Here is a 21,374-nt window from a genome sequence, read left to right on the forward strand (position 1 = left end):
CCATTTTAACTTTTTAAAAGAAATTTCAAAGAACTATCAGAGAAAGATGTGATCTAAGCTCTTATCCTCAGCACAATGTAACTAGCAACGTGTTACCAAAATGCACGTATTTTAAAAGCCTTAACTATTAATTTTGCCTACATTCATATTTACACAGGAAAAATAGAGACCTGGATTTAAAAAACACTGAATGACTCCTGCTTCATGTTTCGTCACAAGGGAAAACTCACATGGTCACATACCCCGGGGTATGTTTCTAGGGCAATGAGCCTGGCTTCCCCAAAGGAAGGGGCACTGGTGAGCAGGTTTCAGACAGGCACCATGTGAGGGGATGTGCACAAAAAGCAGGTGAGGAAAGGCAAACAAAGCTGCGACATTTGTCAGAGTGAGTAACTCAAAGCATCCAGTTATATAAAATGAACATCCCAGGCGGGACGCTAAGCCTATTGGCATCATTTGTCCCGGGTCGCCATGGGGGAGGTGGTCGGGCAGTCTGGGAAGGCATGGATGTTCAGGAAGCCAGGTGAGCATTTCCCCAGATTTGTCCAATGCTTATGCCCAAGAAGTTTGGGAAATAAGTTAGAATATGGGCTTCGGTGTGAGGGGGTTGGGACTGCTCTTGTTCAAGTCACGACTCTGCCCCTCGGGCAGGTTATTTGACCTCACTGTATCTGGCTTTCCTCACCTGAGAAATGGGAACTACGTTGCCCACCTGGCAGAGCGGCTGGGAATAAACTTTAAAATTACACAGTATAATAAGGATGGCCCTTCAACCTCCTGGGTGCAGAAAATGTCACATTATTGTCCCAGAGGAATAAATGAATACAGTTTCATCTAGTTAGCCCTTGGCTGCCTAGGTTGCTGGGAAGGTGAGTCTCGGGTTGTTTTCAGGATTTCCATTCACTGTCTTGGAACCCGAGAAAGGGCTTCTGGGCTCCCAGCCGAGCCCGTGTACTGCCCCTGAAGGCAGTCCCTCTCTCTGCACCGGGTCCAGCATGGGGGTCCACGCCAGGAGACAGCTTCTCTTTGTGCCTTCTATGGGAATCTAAACTCATGGAGGTGTGTTTGTGTGTATGTGTTTGTGTGTGTGTATCTGTCGGTCTCAAGAAAAAGTCTCCGAGACAAGAAAGGAAGAAAACGCTTGTGAGCACCCCTCGACGTACAGACTGATTCCAGGCTCCCTGGCAGAACCCTGGGGAGGGGGGAGCAGGCCAGACCTTGGATGAGCGGGCTGGAGCTTTGGATCTGAGGAACCCAGCCTGGTAAAAGTTCCAATACTGCAAACTTGGAAAGTCCCAAAGCTTCTAGGCCTCAAGGAACCACTCTGAGCTGGGGACAGGATTCCTTGGCAGTAACCAGTATAAACACCATCTGAAATTATTGGTAACTCAACTGGTTCAATACGAGAGAAGCCTGCTCCATCCCCCTGAAGCACTGGCCCTCAAATATCTGCTGCTACCAACGCCCTAAATTAGGCAGGGCCAGAGACCTATTGTAACTTTGTTAAGCAAACTCTGGTCTCTCTAGAATCCTTCTGCCAGAGTTCTGTTAAATGGAAGTCAAGGCAGCCTCCTTTTCTGGGTCTGGGGGCCCAGAAAATACCCCAAGGAAGGAAATGCAAAATGAAAACCATGAGGAATAAAACAGAGGAGAAAAATGCTTCTCTGAAGTTCAGGGAGTGATTTTGCCTAGTAAAGTTGACAACTCATACCTGTGATGTGGCAACCCTACTTCTGGCTCCGTATTACAGGAAAGCTTCCATATGTGTATACCCAGAGACATACACAAATGCTTACTGCAGCATTATTTTAATTAAAAAAAAGAAAATAACTGAAATACCAGAATCTAAGAACACCCTTGTAGCCCACAGTTATTACATGGAGGGGGGGGGGAGCCTCTCTCCTTTTAATTTAAAACTGGAAACATCCTGCAATCTCAGCCCTAAACTATGCCTTGGAACTGTATCATGGATCCGGACCTCAGGTATGGACCGAGACCTGACCTTGGTCGTGGACGATGCATCTGCACCTCGGATCTTAACAGAGATGTTGGACATGGATCTTGGATTTGACATGATGGTGGAAATGACAGTCAGGGTCAGGAGAAGGTTGAAGTGAGGGTGATGGCAGTTATAACACTGAGAGTGAGGCTGAGGGTATCAGGGTGAATACACAGAAGCTGATGAGGCCAGGAGAGAGTGACGGTGAGGCTGAGGTGTGGAGCAGGAGCGAGCGTCAGACTGAGGGTCAGACGGAGGGGAAGAGTAAGACTGGGCCTGGACGTGAAACTGGCCTTGAGTTTGAGGATGAGGACTGGGGTGAGAGTGAAGATGAAGAACATGGTGACTGAGTCCTGGACCTGGACATGGACCTTGAACCTACACTTGGACATTGGACCCTCATCTTTGACCTGGATTTGTCCAAGTTCTTACAGTTCACTAGACCAGCCAGTGGCCAAGACAGAAGAAAGCTAACTGATTATTCATTGTTTTAATTATGTTTTCTTCATCCAACCCAATGAGAATTATGGCTTCAATGTTAAAAATAATCAGTATTTTAACTGTCAGCCCATTTTGAGGTCCTGGGTCCTGAGTATTGATTCCTCCCCACACCCCCAACATTCTATATTGAACATTTCCAAACATGTAGCAAAATAGAAATAATTACGTGGTTAAACAACAATATACCCACCACCTAGATTCTACCATTTATATTTTACTGTACTTATTTTATTACTATCCATCTATCCATTCTTCTATCCATCCATTAATGTGCCTAATTTTAAAAATACATTTCAAAGTAAATTGCACCTGCCATTATTCCTCCCAAATACTTCAACATGTGTATCATCAGAGTTTTGTGCTTATAGGGTTTTTTTTTTCCTATTGAGGCAAAATGCACATGTGAACTATGAAGTACACAATAAGTCCATGTCCTCTGAGTTTTGATAATTGTATACCCTGCAACAGATGTAGAACATTACCAACACTCCAGAAAGTTCCACACTCTCCTTCTCAGGCAATCTCCATTCCACTCTCAGAGGCAACCACCATTCTGAGTTGTTTCTATCATAGACTGATGGTTTTTGAAAATAACAGAGACTTCCCTGGTGGTCCACTGGCTGAGACTTCTCCTTCCAATGAGGGGGTGTGGGTTCAATCCTTGGTCGAGGCACTAAGATCTCACATGCCACTTGTGAACCAAACCAAAATGTGAAACAGAAACAATACTGTAATAAATTCAATAGTGACTTTAAAAATGGTGTACATCCAAAAAAGCTTAAAAATAATAAAAATATCTGACAAAAGTTTTGTACTAACCTGTTATAACATGTGGAGCCCATGCATCAGTGGTCATGGCTCTGAGTGGCTCTTTGTGAATGGTGATGGCAAGTGAGACACAGGATGGCCCAGGCCCTGATGGCTCAGCAAGAGGATCTTGCATTGCTGATGTTGCTGTTCAGTCCCTCAGTCGGGTCCGACTCTGCAAACCCATGGACTGCAGCACGCCAGGCTTTCCTGTCCTTCACTATTTCCTGGAGCTTGCTCAAACTCATGTCCATTGAGTCAGTGATGCCATCCAACCATCTCATCCTCTGTCGTCCCCTTTTCCTCTTGCTTTCAATCTTTGCCAGCATCAGGGCCTTTTCCAAAGAGTCGACTCTTTGTATCAGGTGGCGAAAGTATTGGAGTTTCAGCTTCAGCATCAGTCCTTCCATTGAATATTCAGGACTGATTTCCTTTAGGATGGATTGGTTTAATCTCCTTGCAGTCCAAGGGACTCTCAAGAGTCTTCTTCAGCACCACAATTCAAAAGCATCAATTCTACGGTGCTCAGCCTTTTTTATATTCCAGCTCTCACATCCATACATGACTACTGGAGAAACCATAGCTTTGACTAGACAGACCTTTGTCAGCTAAGTAATGTCTCTGCTTTTTAATATGCTGTCTAAGTTTGTCATAGCTTTTCTTCCAAGGAGCAGGCATCTTTTTTCATGGTTTCAGTTACCATTTGCAGCGATTTTGGAGCCCAAGAAAATGAAGTCTTCCATTGTTTCCCCATCTATTTGCCATTAAATGATGGAAACAGATGCCGTGATGTTAGTTTTTTGAATGTTGAGTGTTAAGCCAGCTTTTTCACTCTCCTCTTTCACCTTCATCAAGAGGCTCTTCAGTGCCTCTTCACTCTCTGCCATAAGGGTGGTGTCATCTGCATATCTGAGTTTATTGATATATCTCCCAGAATCTTGATTCCAGCTTGTGCTTCATCCAGCCTGGCATTTCTCATGATGTACTCTGCATATAAGTTAAATAAGCAGGGTGACAATATACAGCCTTGACGTACTCCTTTCCCAGTTTGGAATCAGTCTGCTGTTTCATGTCTGATTCTAACTGTTGCTTCTTGACCTGCATACAGATTTCTCAGGAGGCAGGTAAGGTGGTCTGATATTCCTGTCTCCTTAAGAATTTTCCAGTTTGTTGTGATCCGTAGAGTCAAAGGCTTTAGCGTAGTCAATGAAGTAGAAGTAGATATTTTTCTGAAATTCTCTTGCTTTATCTATGATCCAATGGCTTGCTGATGAGTGACCCAGAATCCAGGAATGGGAGCTGGCTTAGGACCAGAAAGTACCAATTTGCCTTGGGCAGGCATAGAACTGGTATTTCACAGACCCAGGCTCTAATCAGCTAAGCTAATAGGAAGAGACTTGGAGACATGTGTAGCAATACTCCCTGACATGTGGAAGGCACCTGCTTGGTGTCTGGTACAATATCAGATGCTCTGCATTTTTTTTCTATTCAACACTTGGAGGCAAGTACTAGAATCCCCATCCTGCAAATTTGGAAACTAAGACTCAGAAAATTTAAATGTCACACCTGGTGTCAAATCAATTGAGATAGAGAAAAAAGCACCAGGTGTTGGCACTGTATTCACTAATATAAATTACCTGCCATCAGAAAATAAACATTTTTTAGTATACGTTTTGTGGTCAATTTTGGATTCATGGATTTTTTTTCTTAGCAGGATAGCATGCCTGCTAACAAAAATGAAGTCAAATGTAGCCCAACAAAAACCAGAACTAAGGAGAGCCTCTCAGTCCCTTAATGATTCACTAGAATAATCATAGCACAGAAGAAAGACATTACCCGGATTTAAAATTTTTCTTTGACCCAGTCATTGGAGGAGTCTGCAGCTTGGTGGTTCTCACCCTCATCCTCACTGAGACTTCAGTATGTATTTTATAAGAACAAAGAAAAGAACATTTTCTTACATACCCACAGTGCAATTATCAAAAGCAGGAAGTTTAACACTGATTTAAAGATTTTATCTAATCTGTGATCTGTCTTCACATTTCACTGAGTCCCAAGAAGCTCTACTTTTTCCTGGCCCAGGATCTAATCCAGACTCACAAACTGTGTTTACCATCACATCTCCGTGGCATCCTTTCACCTGGAGCATCTGGCTCCTTACTCTTCTTTGGTCTTTCGCTCTTTTTTGAAGAAGCCGATTATTTTGCAGAATTTCCCTCCATTTGGGTTTCTCAGATGTCCCACATATTTAGATTTAGGTTGTACAATCTGTCCTAAGATTTAAATGGTTAAAGGTTGAAGATCAAATAGGGCTCTGAGCACCCAAAGAAAATAGAAAGGAAAACACTAAGTCACATGACTTGTTATCTGAAACCAAGAAAATATGCCATTCTTACTCAAGAGTCCCACATACCTAGCATTTTCATACATTCTGCCTGAGTGCCCTCAGAACAGCTCTCTCAGTGTGTGCCCACCTCCTGCCTGAAAGAGCAAATTTTCCCAGCCTTCCCAGTGGTGAGCGAGGTCAGTCTTTAATCACCCATGTTTCCACTATTCATTTCTTATTTGGTGAATGATTTTTTATTCTCTTTGTTCCTTTTTCTATTGAGGTTTCATCTCATTACCTCCTACACTAAATTCCATTCTGATAGATATCTGGTCTTCTTTTTTTTTTCTTACCAGTGTATACCCAGCAAAGGACCAAGCATAATAATAGGTGTTCTATAAATATGTGCTGAGTGGTTTAGGGATTAATCTCCTTAGGGTAAATTCCTTGAGGTAGAATCAGTGAGTCAAAGTGTAGGAATTCTCAAAAAGACTTTTGATGCACATTAAGTTGCTCTCCCAAAAGTTTATATCTTTTTACAGTGTATAAGAGTAGCTGTGTATTATCATTATTTTTGTTCTCTATCAGACTAATAGTTGGGAAATTGCCTTATTTTAACGTGATTTAGTTCACTGTAAATATAACTGGAGCGTTTATATAATAATTGGTTATTTATGATTCTTTTAAAACCCCTGTTTATAATTCTTCCTATATATCTGCTTTTCATCTCTTTCATATTCATTTGAGAAGATATTAAGAAAACAGATTGGTGTTCCTTTGTCAATATGTGATACAATTTACCTCTAGTTAGTTTTTGTTCACAAAGATTTCTATATTTTTATGTTGTTGAAGTTATCGATGTCTATCCGTTTTGGCCTTTATGTCATTGTTAAGTCTTTTCATTCAGAATATAGAAATATTCACCCATGTACACCTCTAGGATTTTTGTGGCTTCATTTCTTATATCTGATTGTTTTATCCATTTAGAAAGAATTCATTTTAGAAGGAGTTAAATGGGGTTGAGACCTGGAAGTTCCAGACAAATGTTTTGTTGTGGATAAGACATGCATGGGAAGTATCTTAAATGTAGAGCTTGATACACAGTTACATGTGGACACGAGCTCATACATAGAACAGCTCCAGCATCATGGAAGGCCCCCGTGTGCCCCTTCCCCGTCAGCAGAACCCCCTGAAAGATAACCATTTGACTTCTGTCACTAGAGATTAGTTTTGTCTGTTTTCAGACTTCATATAAATGGAATCACATCATATTTGCTTTTTGTAGCTGACTTCCCTTGTTCAAAACAAAGTTATCAAAACTCATCCATGGTGTATGTGTAGCTGTAGTCCACATTCTCCTTGCTGTTTACTATTTCATTGAGTGAACACAGCATGGTTTACTTATCCATTCTTGTATTCGTGGGGATTGGGGCTGTTTCTCTTCTTGTCCACAATGAGTAACAATTGCTATGAATGTTCTTGGGGTGGATGTACGCACTCACTTCTGTTTGGCATATATACCTATGGGCCATACGTTTTTTTATCTCTCAAATTGCCATCTGCATGCAGGCTAGGATTGTGTTAGGTCCCGCATGCCAGTATCTCAGCTTACTCTGGCTGAGAATCAGAGGAAAGAGCTGGCTTACTTTAAGTGATTATGTTCAGGGCTCTGCCACATATGGTTGCTCTAGTTGTGAAAGTGAAAGTTGCTCAGTCGTGTTCACTCTTTGCAACCCCATGGACTATACAGTCCAGGATTCTCCAGGCCGGAATACTGGAGTGGGTAGCTGTTGCCTTCTCCAGGGGATCTTCCCAACCCAGGGATCAAACCCAGGTCTCCCGCGTTGCAGATGGATTCTTTACCATCTGAGCCACCAGGGCGGCCCAAGAATACTGAAGAGGGCAGCCTATCCCGTCTCCAGCGAATCTTCCCGACACAGGAATCGAACCGCAGTCTCTTCCATTGCAGGCGGATTCTTTACCAGCTGAGCTATCAGAGAAGCCCCACTGCCCAAAAGTGTCCCTCCTAAAGAGGCATCTTGCGTTGTTAGTTATCACAGATTTTTGTATTTATTATGATGGATTTCCTGCAGATGGCAGTAGAGGGTCTTGTTCTAATACAGTAAGTATAGTATGACAATTCCCCAGCAGGGGGAGCTAAAGAGTCTTCACTGGACTGGGCAGCTGTGTCTTTCCCTTCCTAGTAACAAGAGGTGTGAGCTCCTAAGTCATTTTTGATTCCCACAAGAGTGTTGCAGCATACTTGCAGCAATGATTTACCCGATTCATTTCTGAGTTCTTTTGTATATATTTATATACAAAATCTTAGCCAATGTTACTTGTCAGTAGAAAGCTTTTCTTTAAGGTTTACAATGCCACAAGAAAACTGACAAAAGGAGTGATCATTTTTATAGAAAAGAGATAAAGGACACACCAGCATTAAAACTGACAAGGCATTTTATTTCCATGAAAGCAATATGTGTATCTGTTTCAAAATTAATTTATCTGAGTGATTTTTAATTCCCAACTCATTAACAATTCAACTTTTCTTTGATAACTTCACATAATTTTTATTTAAAAAAAGATTTCACTGGGACTCTGTGGTGTTCCTGTGGTTGAAAATTCACCGGCCAATACAGGGAACACGGGTTCAATCTCTGGTCCAGGAAGATCCCACACGCCACGGAGCAACTAAGCCCGTGGGCCACAACTACTGAGCCTGCACATCTGGAGCCCGTGCTCCCAAAAAAAGAAGCCACTGCATTGAGAAGCCCATGCACCGCAGCAAGAGAGTGCCCCACTGCTCTCCGCAGCTAGAGACAGCCCTCCGGCAGCGACAAAGATGCAATGCCATCCAAAGTAAATAACTGTAAAAAATAATTACCTTTTTTTTACCGAAGTATAGTTGGTTACAATGTTGTGGCTCTGGTGACAGCAAAGTGATTCAAATATATATAGACAGGGATAAACATCTTCTTTTCGACTCTTTTCCATCTAGGTTATTGTAAGATACTGAATGTAGTTCCCTGTGCCACACAGTAGGACCTTATTATTTTTCTATTTTATACATCATACTGCGTATCTGTTAACCCCAAGCTTCTAATTTATTTCTCCCCCTACCTTTCCCCTTTGGTAACCTTGTATTCGATTTCTATGTGTGTGAGTCTGTTTCTGTTTTGTAAATAAGTTCATTTGTGTCATATTTTAGACTCCTCATATAAGGGATACCAAATGTTACTTGTCTTTCTCTGTCTGACTTACTCCACTTAGTCTGATAATCTCTAGGGTGGTTGCAACAACCACCCACTGTTGCTGCAAATGGCATTATTGCATTCTCTGGTTACTGCTGTAGTCCATCGTGTACACATGCCACATCTTCTCTATCCATTCGCCTGTCAGTGGACACTTAGATTGCTTCCATGTCTTGGCTGTTGTAAATAGTGCTGTTAAGAACATTGGGGTACATGGACCTTTTCGAATTAGAGATTTTAGAATTAAACATATGCCTAGGAGTATGATTGCTGAATGATATGATAACTTCATTTTTAGTTTTTTAAGGAACATTCATGGTGTTCCACATAGCAGCTGCACCATTTTACATCCCCACCAACAGTGGCGGAGGGTTCCCTTTTCTCTACACCCTCTCCTGTATCTAGTATTTGTGCCATTCTGACCAGTGAGAGGTGTTACCTCTTTGTAGTTTTGATTTTCCTTTCTCTAATAAATAGTGGTATAGAGCATCTTTTCATGTGCCTGTTGACCATCTGTATGTCTTTTTTAGAGAAATGTCTGTTTAGGTTTTCTGCACATTTGGGGAGGCTTGTGGGTTTTTGTTGTCATTATTGAGTTGTTTGAACTGTTTGTATATTTTGGAAATTAAGCCCACATCATTTGCAAATATTTTCTCCCAGTCTATAGGTTGTCTTTTTGTTTTGTTAATGGTTTTCTGTGCTGTGCAAAAGCTTATGTTTTATTAGGTTCCATTTGTTTATTTTTGCTTATATTTCTTTTGCCTTAGGAGACCGACCTAAGAAAACATTGCTACGATTTATATCAGAATATTTTGCCTATGTTCTTTTCTATGAGGGTTATGGTGTCATATTTAAGTCTTTAAGCCATTTTGAGCTTATTTTTGTGTGTGGTATGGGGGAGTGTTTTCTAACTTCACTGATTTACAAGCAGCTATCCAGTTTTCCCAACACCACTTGCTGTAGAGACTGTCTCTTCTCCATTGTATATTCTTGCCCCTTTTGTTGACGATTAATTGACTGTAGATGTGTGGATTTATCTCTGGGCTTTCTATTCTGTCCCATTAATCCTTATGTCTGCTTTTGTGCTAATACCATGCTGCTTCGATTACTGTGGCTCTGCAGTATTGTCTGATGTCTGGGAGGGTTATGCCTCCTGCTTTGTTCTTTTTTTCTCAGGAATGCTTTGGCAATTCTGGATTTTTTTGTGGTTCCATATAAATTTTATGGTTATTTGTTCCAGTTCTGTGGAAAATGTCATGGGTAATTTAAAAGTGTGTGCGTGTGTGTGTGCTCAGTTCTGTCTGATTCTTTGCAACCCCATGGACTGTAGCCTGCCAAGCTCCTTTGTCCATGGAATTTTCTAGGAAAGAATACTGGAGTGGTTTGCCATTTTCTTCTTGCATTAAATCTGTAGATTGCTTTGGGTAATATGGGCATTTTAAGGACATTAATTCTTCCAATCCAAGAGCATGGTGTATCTTTCCATTTCTTTGAGTCATCTTCAATTTCCTTAATCAATGTTTTATCGTTCTCAGCATGTAAATCTTTCATCTCTTTGGTCAGGCGTATAGTTTTCAATAACGGCCTTACGTTTGTTATAATTGTTGAGACTGAGAAACAAAAAATATATTAACTGAAAAAAGTGTTTGCCTTATCCTGGCACATCGGCCATCTATGTGCTGAGCTGCTCACTCTCTGAGATGCTCTTGGGATCCCTGCTCACTTCAGCAGCAGAGGGACAGGCAGAATTTCCCACACCATTCAGAGTGCTCACCTCCTTCCCTCTCTCCTCTTTAGCCCCAAACTCAGTTGGATTTGCAGAAGTTTAATGAGCAAATGCTACAGCTCCATGTTTCTGGATGTTTTGTTGAGAAAGGCTACTGTGTTCAGGGTCCAGGTTGCCGCAGTGGTCAGGTGATGCTGCTGCCAACAGGGTAACATCACAGCTATTGCATCTCTCTGCCCTGGGCTTCCTCGGTGGCTTAGCAGTAAAGAATCCGCTACAGGAGATGCAAGTGTGATTTCTGGGTCAGGAAGATCTCCTGGGGGAGGGCATGGCAACCCACTCCAGTATTCCTCCCTGGAGAATCCCATGGACAGAGGAGCCAGGTGGGCAAATAGACATGACTGAAACACCTTAGCACACACTGGGGCAGAGCCAGGGGGTGGGATCAGCCAGTTTCCAAGGCCCCTCCACCTCTGCCCTTCTCTGATCCTGCCGGTAGGAAAAAGGGAGACTGTGGCCCTCTTGTTTTGTAGGTGGCCTGGATCCTTTGATTACTCTTGCCATGACAATTAAAATGGACCTTATGTTTCCAGAAAACAATGAAAACATAGTCATCACAGATGGAAACAGGAACTGTAAATGGTTGACTCTTAAGTTATCACCGTCATCTGGGGCAGGACAGCTCCTTCTTGTGCATCCCGCCGAGGACATCTGGCCCTCCCCACGCCGCACAGTGAATGCCCTTGGCACCTGCAGTCGCTGTGACAAGCCAATACCCTTTCCAGACACCTCCCAACCCCCACCCTGGGGTGGGGGCGCTGGTCAAGAACTACAGAAATTTTTAACAATTCTTTCTGGTGGAAAGTTGTATTTGCTAACTATCGTTTAAGTTAGATTCATGTTGTCTCATACAGAGTTCAGTCCTTGTACAAATTGACTTTTGTTTTCTACAAGCTATTCAGTAATTCAGGTCAAACACACAAGTAATACCATTTTCATTGAAAAGCTCCCTGTTTAGAAAATTTTCTCGCCTTAAGATCAAGGCCCACTAGTTTTGGGGAAAAGGCAAACCTAAAGGATTCCGGGTGCATGAGGAGAAAGGAGGAGAGGTTGCAAAGGGAGCCCCCATCTCTTGTTTGGCCTCCCTTCCCCACCCCGACCCCTCCTTGGCCACACTTAGTTTCACATCCTCCTAACTGCCCTCACCCACAACACCCCTGCCACCACCAGCGGGGCAAGGCTGGGGTTGCATGTCTTCCCAAGGCAGACAACGGGTGATGGCTGGGGGGCAGAGAGCAGAGATCCTAATTGCCGCAGAGGAGAGAAAGAGTCTTGTCATCCTGATGGAACTCTGGTTTTATTTTCTAATAGAAACACTGTTTTAATATTAGTGAAATAGAAATATATAGACTCCCTGGAAACTTCATCTCCATTTGTAACACTGATTCTCTGGCGAAAGAAACCTAATCCTAACTCTAAATAACGTTCCAAACTTTTCCTTTCAGCAACTCTTTATAGGTTTTATTTATATGCGGGGCAGTGAAAAAGAAGCTGCCTGCAGTGAGTCACTCTCATTTTCTTCCCCTTAGACACAGAAATTTATACAGGAATGAATTTTTCAATGGACCCAGAAGCAGCTCACACAGTCTTCAATGAATGGGATGGTTGTACTTTTAGGACCTGGGAGTTCACATGTACACATTCAGTTCCTTAGGTGAGTCATCAGCTTTTCCAGTTTGTTCTTTGGGCTCAGAAGCATGTAGCAACAAACCGCCAACAAATGTGGAGGGGAAAGCCATCGATCTGTGCCCCTCTGCCCGCTTTACCGTCTCCTCCACGCTGGATGAGAAGCCAGCACCACTCCACACCAGGACTCAGCGCTGCCCTCCAGTGCACTTTCTGGACCAGTCTGTAGCTCAGTGACGCAAACTGAAGCGGCTGCCTGCATTTCCCTGGAGCTTGGCCTCTGGACCCTCCCCTCCTCTCTGGATAGAGATGCTGGAACTACTGAAATAAGGGTGAAAACTCTAGGTCACCCTTGTTTCAGGCCACCAGCCTCACTTATTCATTCATTCCACATCATATAATGCTAGAACATAAAAGTTTAGAGCGGCTTGAGATGAAGTCGGATAGACAGGCAAGGGCTTTCTCACCTTATTTCTCAGACGTCTCCCTTCTCCCACCTGATAAAGCTGGTGATGCTCCTTGTGGGATAGGAAGTCATACCCCTCTGCCAGTGTTATCTCCTGAAGATTCATATGCTAAGGAGTTCTGGACTTTACCTGCGTCAATAAAGAGACACTGGAGGGTTGCACTGCCTCCTAAATAAACCCCTGTGATGTGGGAGTTGGATTTGGAGGCCCAGAGAGGGCAGTTGTCCAGGCTGGGGAGGGGTCTAGGCTGTGGAAGGGGATGGCAAGCTGAACACTGGAGAAGCAGAGACAGAACCAAGAAACATTTAAGAGGTCAAGTAGTCCGCGGTATTTTAAAGCCTGGAAGGCATAACCATTTTTGAAGAAGAAAGAAGACTTGCCTGTGAAACCTTCAGGGAACTGAGGCAAGCAAGTAAGTAGTCAGGATGTGGTAAAAGCCAGAGATGGAGATTCAAGGAGGAGGGTGTGGTTGATGACATCACATTCTGAAGAATGGTGACGTGTGCATTGAATTTGGTAACAAGAAGGACATTGGTGATCTTGGCAAGTTCTCTTCTGCTAGTTCATTCTGTCTTTCATTCTAGAAGAGGTAATAGCTACGACAGCCAAAGGTGGAAAGACATAGTCGTAAATCCTTAACACCACTGTCTCCTGGTAGAATTGGAAAGATCCTTTTGTTATTTGCTTATCTGTACCATCCACTTTTTTTCAACCCACAAGCATGTATTACTTTTGTTATTATTTATGGAAAAAACAAAAGAGACATGAAAGAGGCAGATCCCCAGGCCAGGTAAGTAGCTTTCATATTTCAATCCCTGTATTGGCCAGAGAGGACCCTACACATCTCATATTCTTTAATCCTCCAAGTCTTCTGTTTTAACACTCTGCTCTAAGGTTGTATTTGCTAAACCACATCAGGAATACAGAGACTAAATAAGTAGGTAAACATGAATGAAACCATTAAAATTAAAATGATGGACTATTTTTTTCTATATGCAAGAATTTCATGACGAATGGATTTCACAGAAGCACAACAAAGCAAAATTTTTGGAGAAAAAAATACACATCCATGGCATTATACTTCAAAAGTTACCTGTCCCCAAGACAAAGCAGTTATACAGAAACCAGACTTTGAATCTAACAATTGCTATAATGTGGCAATTGCAATCCAGAAGAATCCAATGTCAGTGATCTTGAATATAACCATATGATTGGCTCCCCAACCTGGGAAATGATGCTTCAGATACCGAAGAGCATGTCTTGAAAGAGTAGGTTACAAAAACTTCAAAGTTCTTGTGACAATTCCTTCAAAACAATCTGAGTTCTGTTTCACTAAGGCAAGGATCTTAAAATGGGAATTTCAAGATGGTCTTTGGAAATTTTTGAAATTGCAGATATACTTTCAAATATTAAGATTAAACTTTGGTCAATACATTAATAGGCATATCACCAATGAAATTGCCTAAGATTAGACAGTTACAAATGACACTTTATAAATCATTTGGGTGGTATTTCCCCCATGGGACTAGTAAAGCTACTGAAGCGAGCCGATCATGGCTGCTGGCAGCAGAGGTTAACCCTAGACCCAGATGAAGAGTCGGCTTTGACAGAATTACTTCGTTCTTCCACTTATTTAAGGTGGGTGTGCGAGGTGCATGCTGTTAACAGACGTAAGAGTTCACAGACTTGGCAATGTCTTCCGTGGTTTAAGTACAGCCTGTATTTTTCCTAAGTGCATTAGAGGAGAAGTCGTGTGTGTGTGATTATAGAGTTTAGGTTAATAATCAGGGAAGCGAGGGATCCAGAGGACACGGCTGTCAGTACTTGGAGTGGTTTTCCAGGGAAAGGTTAGGCTGAACTGTGTGCAAACCTGTACCCAGGAGATCCACCCATGCCTCAGAGACAGAACAGGTCAGAGTGAGGGACAGGGCTTCCCTGTGGCTCAGCAGTAGGAGAATCTGCCCGCAGTGCAGGAGTGGCAGGGAACAGCTCTTTTCTGTGCAAACGTCAGCCTTCAGCGCTGGCAGCAAGGTATGGCTTGGCCTTTTCAGCACACTGCAGTAATCAATATGCCAGAGCAAGAATGTGGTTGGGACCATTTGCAGAATTTAAGACGCAATGACTGATCATAAATAAACTGCTAGGTGTTTGGCCCTCTGGGTGGGTGGCTTTTGATGACGGTCACCGTCTCTCCTTCCTTGTCTCTATGGTGATGTCTCGGTGAGGGTGCCCTGACAGACACCAAGGCCTCACTCTGCCTCCCTTGCAGTCAGGCTGACAAGGGAACCAGAAGTGGCCAGAGACGTGTGAGCAAAAGGAGCGTGTCTGCTGCCCCACGCTTTCCTCCTCCTCCTGCCCGTGACCTGCAGGCCTCATGATGCAGAGCCTGCACCTCCAAGCCCACAAGACTGTGGTACAAGTGAGAAATAGGCCTTCGCTGTGTGAAGCCAGTGACATTTGGGTTTATGTGTAATATTTTATAACGTCTGCCTTTGAATCAGGAAGGAAGCCCTGCATTTCCTGTGCCAGCAAGTCAGGGTTCTTTTTCTATAAAACTCATTTCCAAACCTACCTCCTGGCCCACGATGCTCCTGAGGGTGCTGTCTTCATCCCCAGATTCCTGCAGTGCCATTCTGCTGGTGGTAACAGAGGCAGCCGTGGGTCCAGAGGCACATCTGTTATCTTGCCGTCTTTGGGATGGCTAAGAGTGAACTCAGTTTTAGAAGAGATTTAGGGAGAGGGAAGTGGCTGTCACCATTCCCACTGTCAGATGGGGAACCAAGGCTGAGCAAGATGAAATCACTTGTTTAGAGCACACAGCTTGGAAACCAGGCAGGCTTCGAGAAGCCCATATTTTAACCACTTGTGCTAAACTACACCCTAGGAGTTGGGTCAGCTTGACCAGTTCAGAGAATGTCTAATGCTTTCACTGCAAATTTACTGTGATTCTGTGAAAAGCATTTAATTTGTTATTTCAAATTGTGGACTGCAATCCATGATCGGGTCATGAAACCAAATTTAATAACAAATTTGGGGGAATATAATAAAAATAATAGACTGCATTGGCACCATACACAGGAGTATGGCTCCATGGAAACTGTGTTTGCTATACTCACACGTCATATGTTTGATTGGGACATAAAATTCAATCTTTTGCTACAGAATGTAGTCAGCAGTCTGACAGCACCACAAAAATTAGGTTTCAATTGTTTGTGAGTTTCATGGGTAAAAATGTTATATTGGGAATAACCTGTGACTCCTAATCTGCCAGCCCTCAAAAATGCCCCACTAAACTTTTTTAATGTAGCATTCCTTCTCTGGGCCGTGCTGGGTCTTCACTGCTGCACACGGCTTTCTGCGGTTGCGGGAAGCAGGGCTGCTCTCTCGTCGCGATGCATGGGCTTCTCACTGCAGTGGCCTCTCCTGTCTCAGAGCACAGGCTCTAAGGTGAGAGGGTTTCGGTAGTTGTGGTGCATCGGCTTAGCTGCCCCACCGCAAGTGGAATCTTCCCAAACCAGGGATGGGACCCGTGCCCCCTTCCACCAGGGAAGCCTAGCCCACGATACCTTTAATCACAAATTGACATGTAGTTGATTTACAGCATTGTGTTAGTTTCAGGTACAGAGCAAAGTGATTCAGTCATGCATACATACATGTATCTATTCTTTCTCAGATTCTTTTCCATATGGGTTATTCAGTTCAGTTCAGTTCAGTCACTCAGTCGTGTCCGACTCTTTGCGACCCCATGAATCGCAGCATGCCAGGCCTCTCTGTCCATCACCAACCCCCTGGAGTTTACTCAAACCCATGTCCATTGTGTTGGTGGTGCCATCCAGCCATCTCATCCTCTGTCGTCCCCTTCTCCTCCTGCCCCTAATCCCTCCCAGCATCAGGGTCTTTTCCAATGAGTCAACTCTTCGCATTGGGTGGCCAAAGTATTGGAGTTTCAGCTTCAGCATCAGTCCTTCCAATGAACACCCAGGACTGATCTTTAGGATGGACTGGTTGGATCTCCTTGCAGTCCAAGGGACTCTCAAGAGTCTTCTCCAACACCACAGTTCAAAAGCATCAATTTTTTGGCGCTCAGCTTTCTTCACAGTCCAACTCTCACATCCATACGTGACACTGGAAAAACCATAGCCTTGACCAGACGGACCTTTGTTGATAAGTAATATCTCTGCTTTTTAATATCTATCTAGGTTGGTCATAACTTTCCTTCCAAGGAGTAAGCTTTTAATTTCACGGCTGCAATCACCATCTGCAGTGATTTTGGAGCCCAGAAAAATAAAGTCAGACACTGTTTCCACTGTTTCCCCATCTATTTGCCATGAAGTGATGGGACCAGATGCCATGATCTTAGTTTTCTGAATGTTGAGCTTTAAGCCAACCTTTTCACGCTCCTCTTTCACTTTCATCAAGAGGCTTTTTAGTTCCTCTTCACTTTCTGCCATAAGGGTGGTGTCATCTGCATATCTGAGATTATTGATATTTCTCCCTGCAATCTTGATTCCAGCTTGTGCTTCCTCCAGCCCAGCGTTTCTCATGATGTACTCTGCATATAAGTTAAATAAGTAGGGTGGCAATATACAGCCTTGACGTACTCCTTTTCCTATTTGGAACCAGTCTGTTGTTCCATGTCCAGGTCTAACTGTTGCTTCCTGACCTGCATATAGGTTTCTCAAGAGGCAGGTCAGGTGGTCTGGTATGCCCATCTCTTTCAGAATTTTCCATAGTTTATTGTGATCCACACAGTCAAAGGCTTTGGCATAGTCAATAAAGCAGAAATAGATGTTTTTCTGTAACTCTCTTGCTTTTTTGATGATCCAGCAGATGTTGGCAATTTGATCTCTGGTTCCTCTGCCTTTTCTAAAACCAGCTTGAACATCTGGAAGTTCATGGTTCACGTATTGCTGGAGCCTGGCTAGATATTAAATACAGTTCCCTCTGCTACACAATAGGTCCTTGTTGTTAATCTATTTTATGTGCAGTAGTGTGTATCTGTTAGTCCCAAATTCCCAGTTTCTCTCTCCCCTGCATTCCCTTTTGATAACCATATGTTTGTTTTCTGTGTCTGTGAGCCCCACTACACCTTGATCCCCAAAGCACAAGATGAGCAAGGCTGCTTTATTTATCCTATCAAGAGAGGCACCAATTGCAGCGTGCTCCCAGGCAACCAGGTCTTCTCCAGGCCTCCAGCACACCCAGATCATCCCCACTGAACTGGCGACATCAGACAGAAGTCATCCCTTCCAACGGGGGCCTCCGATACACTGATCTGCAGTGTGCCAAGGGATGCTTCCCTCTCTCTCCAAAGGCCAGCCTCACCTTCCCTCTTCCCTCCACACTCAGGGAATCCTCATCTCTCCCCTGCCTAGTCCCAGCCTGCTTTGGATGAGATGTTCCATTTTAGCTGGAGAATAGAACAGACGGTGTGATATTCCTTTGCGTGCATGCATGCTAAGTTGCTTCAGTTGTGTCCGACTGTGGCACTATGGACCGTAGCCCACCAGGCTCCTCTGTCTGTGGGATTCTCAAGGAAAACTACTGGAGTGGGTTGCCATTCCCTCCTCCAGGGGATCTTCCTGATCCAGGGATCGAATCCACGTCTCCTGCATTGCAGGCGGATTCTTGGCCACTGAGCCGCCTGGGAAACCCTATGATACTCCTTTACAAGAAAGCAAAGCAGAGTGACTAAAAAGTGAAATAAAATTTACAGTGAGCAAGCATTTTAACATTGTGTGATGGTGACAGCACTGTTTCTCAGAAGTCAATATGCACGCAAACCGCCCTGAGAATCTTGTGAAATGCATCTGGGATGGAGCCTGAGACTCTGCATTGCTAACATGTTCCCTGACGATGCTAGAGCTGCTGGTCCATAAAACACACTTTGTGTAGCAAGAGTCAGTCTCCACGACGGCTGGCACAGAATGGGTGCTCAAAAATATCTGCCAAATTGAATCAAATCTCAGGAGAAGCTGGTTTTATGGCAGGACTCAGTGGCAAGAGCAAGTGTGATAAGGTGAACCAATCAATTAAACCAGTGGTGTGCAACCCTGACTGCACATTAAAACCACCCAGGGAGGCCTTTAAAAATCCTGTCGCTTGGGCCCCATCCTTGGCAATTCTGATTTAACTGGTTTGGGGGTAGAGGCTGGACAGCTACAATTTTTTCAAACTCTCCAGATGATCCTAACATGGAGCCAAGTTAAAGAAATTCTAGAATGAAAATTGTTGAACACACACCAGGTGTTGGGCCCCACTGAGTGAGGCCTTGACAGAGAGCTGAGTGAGACGGGGTCCCTGCCCTCTGTGAACCTGTGGACGAACACGGGAAACAGATCAGTGTGTGACGATAATGTAAAAAAGTGCCGTAGTACATTTACGTGTACTTGTTTTGGGGATACTGATGAGAGATGAACTGATTCATTCTTGAGGAGGTTGGAGGGAAGAAGACTCCCAGAGGCAATGATATTTGAACCTTAAAGGAGGGGACTGATGCCGAAGTTGAAACTCCAGTACTTTGGCCACTTGATGCGAAGAGTCAACTCACTGGAAGAGACCCTGATGCTGGGGAAGATTGAGGGCAGGAGGAGCAGCGGGTGACAGAGGATGACATGGTTGGATGGCATCACCGACTCGATGGACATGGGTTTGACTAAACTGTAAACTCCAGGAGATGGTGCAGGACAGGGAGGCCTGGCGTGCTGCCATCCGTGGGGACATGACTTAGCTTCTGAACAACAACAACAAAGGATGAGACGGGAACTGTCAGACAGACGAGGGAAGGAAGCTTTGTGCTTCCTCATTATTAGCCACAGTGAGATGACGTTTGACCAGGACCCAGGATCCCCATACTGCTGCTTGTGAGCTTTATGAGAAAGATCTATGCACAGGGAAAAAGGTCAGTCAATGAGTTCTCTTTCTTTTCAGCAGTTAGGGATATTTGGAAGAAAGACGACATGTAAGCTGTCAGCAAGGAACAGTCAGGAAAACAGCCTACAGCAGATACCCAATGGAGAGAATCTGGTAGAGGAACTAGTTACATGATTGAATTGCTGGAACTCTGAACATAAGACAACCCAGAGGTTTGCAGAGAGCTCAAAAGCTGAAGGGTTGTGAGGTGGTGGAATTACCAGAACCCAGAGGCCAGAGTTGCCTAATGAGAGCTGGAAACACAGCAAGGATTGCTCAAAGGGGGCTGGGCTGACCAAGGAGATGCAGTCAAGGAGGCACACACAACCAACTCTGGACCACAGAGGGAGGGGATGCCTAGATTCCCCCTTCCTCCTGTTCCCCAGGCTCCCCAGAGCATGACATTTGGGAAACCCAGCTAGGAGTCAGTTGGCAGAGGAGCTTAGCAGGTGTAGTCTTCAGGGGTCAGCCTCTACAGGTGGGAAATTAATCTGATTCCTTACAGGCTGCAAAGGTCCATATAGTCAAAGCTATGGTTTTTACAGTCGTCATGTATGGATGTGACTGCTGGACCATAAAGAAGGCTGAGTGCCAAAGAATGGATGCTTTTGAATTGTGGTGCTGGAGAAGACTCTTGAGAGTCCCCGGACAGCAGGGAGATCAAACCACTCAATCCTAAAGGAAATCAGTCCTGAATATTCATTGGAAGGACTGATGCTGGAGCTGAAGCTCCAATACTTTGGCCACCTGATTCAAAAGCTGACTCACTGGAAAAGATCCTGATGCTGGGAAAGATTGAGGGCAAGAAAAGGGGGCAACAGAGGTTGAGACGGTTGGATGGCATCACTGACTCGATGGACATGTGTTTGAGTGAACTGCAGGAGTGGTGAAGGACAGGGAAGCCTGGAGTGCTGCAGTGCATGGGGTCTCAAAGAGTTGGACATGACTTAGCAACTGAACAACAACAAAACAGGCTTAACTGATATATTCTGGACTTCTTGCCTGAGGCCTGTACCAAAATCAGACTGAGAAGACTCTTTGTCCCTTTTTCCTACAACTAACACTTTATCTTGGCCTAGGGCAGAGATGCTCAACTGATGTGCTGGAGATACTTTCCTGATGGGGTCTGGGGAGGCCAGAATCCTTAAGGCATTCACCTCCACTTGTAAGAGGCTTTCTTTTATTCACCCCAGGATCCTGGATAAATGAGTGCCCTGAAGTAAAAATATCTGAGATGCAATGCCATGGGAAGAAGCAAAGGATGGAAGGTACGGGAGGAAGCCTACACTTAGGAAGAGAAGGAGCTTCTAGAGCAGAGGCCTGCCCTGAGGGTCTCCAGGGTGAGACAGCTCCAGGCCCTTCCAGCTGTACCAGCCAGGAGAGAGGCCATCAAAGGAGGGAGCCAACACCAAAAAGGAGAAGTATGATCAAAATCCACGCCACATTCACAGAATCCTGAAAATGGAAGACAAAATGAAACCGAAAGTTCTCCCACCCTCAGGTTTCAAAAGAAGTAACAAGACACTGGAATGTCCTACCTCTTACGTAGCTGTTCCTCTCAGTTCCTATATGCAAAGAAGCAGGAAAGTGTGACCCATACATAGGAAGACAGAAGCAAACGAAAAAGCAGGCAAGAGAAACTGCCTGGGAGAGGGCCTAGCTTGTACTTAGTGAAAGAAGACATCAAAGTCATTATAAA

The sequence above is a fragment of the Cervus canadensis genome, chromosome 5 (genome assembly GCF_019320065.1).
Source record: "Cervus canadensis isolate Bull #8, Minnesota chromosome 5, ASM1932006v1, whole genome shotgun sequence".
NCBI lineage: Eukaryota > Metazoa > Chordata > Mammalia > Artiodactyla > Cervidae > Cervus > Cervus canadensis.